Source organism: Octopus sinensis, linkage group LG15 (genome assembly GCF_006345805.1).
Source record: "Octopus sinensis linkage group LG15, ASM634580v1, whole genome shotgun sequence".
NCBI lineage: Eukaryota > Metazoa > Mollusca > Cephalopoda > Octopoda > Octopodidae > Octopus > Octopus sinensis.
In genome coordinates, this window is record NC_043011.1 from 54,087,420 (window position 1) to 54,095,221 (window position 7,802).

The window sequence follows — 7,802 nt, forward strand, 5'->3', positions numbered from 1 at the left end:
TAGGCTTACAAAGAATAAGTCCTGGGGTCGATTTGTTCCACTAAAAAAAACCCCTGAAGGTGGTGCTCCAGCTTGGCCGCAGTTAAATGACTGAAACAAGTAAAAGAATACACACACACACACACACACACGATGGGCTTCCATATAGTTTCTGTTTAACCAAGTTCACTCACAAGGCATTAATCGATCCAGGGCTGTGGTAGAAGACACTTGCCCAATATACTGTGCAGTGGGACTGAACCTGAAACCCCCATACCTAAACATTCTGATCTTTCTGTTCCCCTTTCTTTTCTTTTTCAGTCCTCACTGCTACCACCCTCAAAGGGATCTGGATGGACCCCATATGGGGAGTGCTGGGTTATGTGCAACAACCAGCCAACACCACCAACCAGAGAACTTTACTATCACCAAATCTGCCACTAAGTACTATTAAAGCCACGCTTATAACCACCACGCCGCCACCGCCACCGCTTGCACCGTCGCCGCCGTCGCCGCCGTCGCAGCCTCCGTCGTCTCTGTCTCCGCACGATGTCGTACGTAAGAAGATTATAAGCTATATTCAATTCCTGTCTCCGCCAGCTGTTGTGTAAGTAGGAGCGGAAGTAGATCTCATCTGATCTGGTATTGACACCTGGACCATTACGTCGTTGTCGTCGTCTTCACCACCAAAACCACCACCACCACCACCACCATCATGATCATGACCACCACCACCACCACCACCACCACCACCCCACCACTATCACCATCATCATCATCGTCATCATCATCATCATCATCATCATCACCATCATCATCATCAACATCAACATCATCATCATCATGACTTGTCGCCCTCGTCGTCAACACTATTAATCTGTAGTAGCAGCCACATCCCCCAGACCACCACCACTACCACCACCATCACTGCCGCCACAACCACCACTATCATGGCATTCGATCACTTCCACTGCCAGAACCATTACTCATTCTATCACCACGATGTCGACATACTATATACAGTAGTTGTCCTAAAGCTGATCTTGTACCGATTCCAATGCAAGAAAAGAGAGTTTTTAAGCTTAACACAGTTCCGAGAAAAAAACCAAAACAAACAAACAAAGTAATTGGGAGAATTTTGTGAGATCAAATAGTGGAGTGAAGTTATCCACACAACAAGAAATACAATAAGCTCTTTTGGAATCTCAGAAGAAATCTTGTCAACAGAGAAAGGAAAAAGTTATGGCACATCTGCTGCACTTCCCAAAACCAAAGAGTCAGCCAAAACTCAAGTTGAAATGGCAAGGCATATCTCCACCCATAATTCTTTTTTTTAAATTTTTTTATTAATTCTCATTTTGAATTTTTCCATCATTTATTAATTCCTCATTTATATTCTTTAAACAAATTATATATCCAAACCATACTCTTTTACTCTTTTCAGTCATTTGACTGTGGCCATGCTGGAGCACCGCCTTTAGTCGAGCAAATCGACCCCAGGACTTATTCTTTGTAAGCCTAGTACTTATTCTATTGGTCTCTTTTGCCGAACCGCTAAGTTACGGGGGCGTAAACACACCAGCATCGGTTGTCAAGCGATGTTGGGGGGGGGACAAACACAGACACAGAAACATATACACACATATACATACATACATATATACATATATACGACGGGCTTCTTTCAGTTTCCGTCTACCAAATCCACTCACAAGGCTTTGATCAGCCCGAGGCTATAGTAGAAGGCTATAGTAGAGGCTAAAGTAGAAGGCCTAAGGTGCCACGCAGTTGGACTGAACCCGGAACCATGTGGTTGTTAAGCAAGCTACTTACTACACAACCACTCCTCCTCCATTCGAACTTTCAGCAACAATTTAAGAGGATTCTCATGAATTATCTGCTGCACATCCCAAAACCAGTCAGCCAAAACACAGCAGGTTCAAATTGCATGACATATCGCAACCCATACATTTGCATCCCAGTTATGGCACAAAAACGTACAAATGTGACGATAAGAGACACCCGAAAAGACGTTAATCCGTGGCTAGAAGACCTTTTTGCATCGCAGTTTGTATTGCTAGAAGACCTTTTTGTATCGCAAGGCTAATATGAAGAGACATGAGATCGGAGTACGGGAGTCAGAATGGATTTGTAAGTCCTAAGGACACCCGAAGGCCACCAAACGATACCGGTACTGTACATAGACGAGTATATCGAGAAGAAAGACATGAGACCGATGGTGCAAGGAAAAAAGCTATCTAGTTACTACATTTGTCGTAGCAAGAACCATCTCTTACCCTAGAGTACTAGAAAGGCTAGGCAACACGCCCTCCAAAAATCCCCAAAGCGAGACAAAGCAAAGACAAAAAAAAGAAGAAAATGTAAGTAATGGCAGGAGTGGCTGTGTGGTAAGTAGCTTGCTTACCAACCACACAGTTCTGGGTTCAGTCCCACTGCGTGGCACCTTGGGCAACTGTCTTCTATTATAGCCTCGGGCCGACCAAAGTCTTGCGAGTGGATTTGGTAGACGGAAACTGAAAGAAGCCCGTCGTATATATATATGTGTGTGTTTGTGTGTCTGTGTTTGTCTCCCCACATCGCTTGACAACCGATGCTGGTGTGTTTACGTCCCCGTTACTTAGCGGTTCGGCAAAAGAGAACGATAGGATAAATACTAGGCTTACAAAGAATAAGTCCTGGGGTCGATTTGTCGACTAAAAGGCGGTGCTCCAGCATGGCCGCAGTCAAATAACTGAAACAAGTAAAAGAGAAAGAGAAATGGAGCTTAGTCGATTGAGGAGCAAGAGAAATTAACTTCAGTTTCCAGAACACCATCAGTTAAAACTCCGGGTATGATGGGAGAAGTCGCTTTATGGTCCTGTCCCTGAAACAGCACACTAAAGAAAACTATTGTTTACAACTGCATAAGCTGCAGGGAGCAGACTGCTGCAGAATTCGTAAATAAAAAAAACAAAACAATATTCGTAAAGATTTAGTTTGTTGTCAGATATATTATTGAGGGGGAAACTATGAGGGGCGGTTGCAAAGCCTTTCATCCTTTCGGGGTCGATAAATTAAGTACCAGTTACGCACTGGGGTTAATTTTTATCGACTTAATACCTATGTCTGTCCTTGTTTGTCCCCTCTGTGTTTAGCCCCTTGTGTGTAATAAAGAAATAGGTAATGGCGAGCAGGAGGGAATTATAAACGACGGCTACATGCACATGCTAGGGATTGCGTAATGATTCTACTATTTATGAAGCATTCAAGAACCAAATTAGAATCTCCAACGTGCTGCTTGAAAAGACCAGTTCAAAATGATAGTAATGGAGGAGGAACACGGAGAGATTGTAAGCTTAAAGCATTTCCTCCCAGAAAAACAGAATAGTGACGTCATTGGTGTTCTCGGTGTTGGTTGTACCGTAGGATCTACCAAGAATATTCAATCATTTTTACTTTGAAGAATGTGAGCAGATGCGGCTGGTCGAGGTCAGGTTACCCAAATGTTGTGTCTGTGGTAAAACTGACCATCTCAGAGAGTTCTATTCTAAGGTGGAGAAAACGAGAGTTGGGCGTCATATTTCACCGTTACAATCGCAAAAATAGCAGTGACAGTAGCAGCAGTTACAGAAACAGTAACTTCAGATGTCACTCTTACGCATGTGTGAGCATGCGTATGGGAATCCCGGCACAGATATAACACAAGTCAATGGATACTACAGCAGAAAATTTAACAATGGGAGATAATAACACGGTGTAACACAATTTTCATCTCTTTTTTGTCTTTGGTCAGTAAGTGTTTTTTTCCTAGTTGCTTCTATCTAGAAATCAAAGGAAATTACTGCCATTCCCTTCAAACTTTGCTTTTGCGACCTGGACATTAATATTTCACAACTGACCTATTTTCTATCACATTTCAGACAGATTCAGCGCTAATTTGCCGAAGTAGAAATATGGTTATAGCAAATATTCTAATCAATACCACAGATTTGTTTGTCATTTGCTTGATCTTAACTACTTGAGCATGTCCCTTAGTGGCTGACAATATGTGCATCTCTGACCACAAGCAGGAGTAGTGGGGGAGCATCATAACTATGTGTTGAGAGGGATTCTTTGGGGTTTGAATAAATGTAAGAAATGCAAAGTTTGAAGGAAATATTAGCCATTTTTCATACTTTTTAAGGGTAAACAAACAGGAAATAACAGTTGCTACCCAAGGACAAAAATCGTGTTATACAATGAAATTAAAGATAACACATAACAATAACGACAACACCAACACCAACAGCAATAGCCAAACCTCATAATAAATATAACATACATATTTTTTTCTAATTTTGGTACTTAGGCTAACGATCTTTTTGAGTAGTGAGTGAGTTGATACCATCGACCGTAGTGTTCGACTGGCACTTATTTTCTCGACCCCGAAAGGATGAAGGGCGAAGTCGACGTTGGCGGCACTTCAACCCTGAACGTAAAGAACCGGAAGAAATGCAACTAAGCATTTTTGTCTGACGTGGTAACGATAAGACCAACACAAACAAAAGCACTCAGAGAGTGCAAACCTTCGCCAAGGCAACACCAACGTCCTCTCAACGATTAGCCGGAGAGGATTTTTAGAATGAGAATATCTGAAATAAACTCGACTGCTCTCACAAATGAGAAAACTAAAAATGAATCCGACCGCTCTTAAAATTTAAGTAAAAAAAAAAAACGGAAAAATAATCCAGAATCCTTGTCCGGTACCAGATCGATCCCAAAATCTAATCAGTTCGTACCAGTTGCGAGGCCAAACATCCCTGAAAGTTTCATCCGCATCCATCCAGCGGTTCTTGAGATATCTTGTCCAAGGTCAAACAAACAAACAAACGCGACTGAAAACAATACCCCCGCCTTCGTTAAGGCAGAGGTAAAAAAAAGATACCACTGCAATTGTTAGGAATAGCAAGCCAATTTTTGTTTCATATTACAACCTATTTCATCTTAAATAAAGAGGAAAGGGATGTTCAGTCAAGGAAGGTAAGATAAGCAGCACCTACCCAAACTAGAACTATAATTAGGAAATATTAAAAGGAATTGATTCACAATTCATATAGAATTCTAAGTGCACGTTATTCAGAGCGTAATAATTTTCCCAATATTTTGATGCTACACAACTAGCACAATATCGTTGCACTTTTAAACCTCAACACCAGTGTGCACGTGTACACACACACACACACACACACACACACACACACACACACACACACATTAACGCGTCATATTGTTAAATCACGTGCTGCAAGTAAAGCTTCAAAATACATTAAATACTTTGTAATAAGGGGCTTTTGTTGACAGTATACTTTACAAATGTTGTCCACGTACTCCGAGTATTAACACGTTATGTACCTAACCTGGATCTCTTATTATAAAAGGCAGATTTTATCTGCCTCCCTTTGGGAGTTATACAAATCTACAATATAGGATTTCTTCAATTACAATTTACCTAGCATTTTTAAGAGTACAATGCATCGCGTCATGCCAGGTCCAGTTTTTTAAAATTTTAAACTCCAATTAAGCAAAATTTACAGAAAACTCACATTCTGGTGTGTGTGTCAAATGCTTTTCTTAGTCTGGTTTTACACCACACGCAAACGCAACACACACAGTGGGCAACGAATAAAGTGAAACTAGATGTAATATGTTTCTCTCTATCACGCTGATAGATACATGAGTAAAATGTATGGGAAGCTAACACATAAGTGTGAGTGAAAATGTTCTTGGAAGAGAGTAAATAGCCAGAGATAGTGATTTGAGGAAGACTTTACAATTAAATAACCGTAGTGGCTTGTGTTAGTAATAAAGTAAACATACACTCATACATACATACTACATACATACATACTACATACATCACACACACACACACATACATACATACACACACATACATACATACACACATACATACATACATACATACATATACATACATACATATACATCATACATACACACCCCACACACATACACACACACAGTATTGAAGCTTGAGAACAATCAGATACATTTGCAACACATCTGTTGAAATATTATTGTTCACACACATACATATACATATATACATACAGACAGACAGACAGATAGACACACACACACACACACACATGATCCAGCATGGCCACAACCTCAGGCTGAAACATATAAAAGAATAACAGAATATAAATGTGTGCATGTGTTGTGAGAGAGAGAGTGTGTGTGTATATGTATTATGTATGTATGTATTATATATAATAATGCGGTTTTTCAACAGCTTGAACTAAAAGTCAGAGGGGAATGGGATAACTACTTATATTAACTTGCTATAAAAGCAGGTAGTAATTTTATCGTGTCCTTATTCATAGTGCAAGTTTTGAAGAGTGCATTTCGATTTTAACAGCTATTTTTTTCAAAGCTTATTGGAACAGCCTAGAAGACGAGCCTCATCCTGAAAGATCTGTAGAACTCGACAAGGACATCCTGAAAACCCTGGTGGAACAAAATCTCATCGTAACTGTTGAGGAACTAGCAGAGAAGCTTGGATTTGGTCATTCAACCATTCATTGAGACCTGTGTGCTATCGGAAAAGTCAGCAAATTGGGTCAATGGGTTCCTCACGAACTTTCCGAGTCTAATTGCATGCAGAGAGTGAATGTATGCTTTTCTTTACTGTCACATATCTCACCACTACTGCGCTATGTATATCTATATATATAAAACTGTAGTTGTGTGAGTGTCTGTCCCCTTCGATTCAGATTCCTAACTACTCCCACATTTTGCGGTGTCAGTTTAACCAAATTCGGGTAGCTTATAGTCGTGATTCATATCGAGCCCGTCTGAGTATTAGCGCGCGTCTACGATGAGTCTACGATTTTAAAAATAATTTAACATAATTTTTTTATTCCATTTTTAATGCATAATTTTTCGTGTGTCGATGGCGGCGGAGTTGGCGTCACGCTCACACCTGCACCTGTGGGGAAGGGAGTGTAAGAAATCAACGTCGTATGCGTTGTCAAGGAGACCAGCGTTCTTTTAGAACAACGACTTCATGGCTTGAAGACCCAAAACAGAAATGGCTAAGAAAGCGTCTACATGAGTCTACGATTTAAAAAAAATTTACCATCGTTTCTTTTCCATTTTAATGATGCATTTTTTCGCTATTATATAAGGGAAGTAACTCTCTAAAAATGTCTACGATGAGTCAAACGATTTTTCAAAAAATTTACCATCATATTTTTTCCATTTTTAATGCATTTTTTGCTATTTTTTGGCTATAACTCTCTAAAAATGCTTATATAGTTATTTCCCTTACAAACCCTAGCAACGCCGGGCGATACTGCTAGTAATATATAAAACTATATCTAAATAAGTGACATGTTGATTATGATTAAAATGCCTTTGATTAGGGCACTGATTAGCCGAAATATTAGAAAATCAAGAACAAGATCGTTGCACCATTCAACTTCAACACAAGCGCACACACATTAATGTGTGAGGATGATAAATCACGTTCTGATTCAAGAAGCTTCACAATATATTGTGATAAGGAGCTTGTCATAAGGAGCTTTACCTACTCCGAGTATCTGATTTGGATAATGTACCCAGTCTTAGTTAAACTTAATAAACTTAGTTGAACTTAATAAACTTAGTTAAACTTAATAAACTTAGTTAAACTTAATAACTTAGTTAAACTTTATATCTCAATAAAAAACATTTTGATTATAGTTGGAAAGCCTTTGATTAGGGCACTGATTAAGCGAATTATTTGAACATATATAACTTTCAGAATTTAGTTATGAATG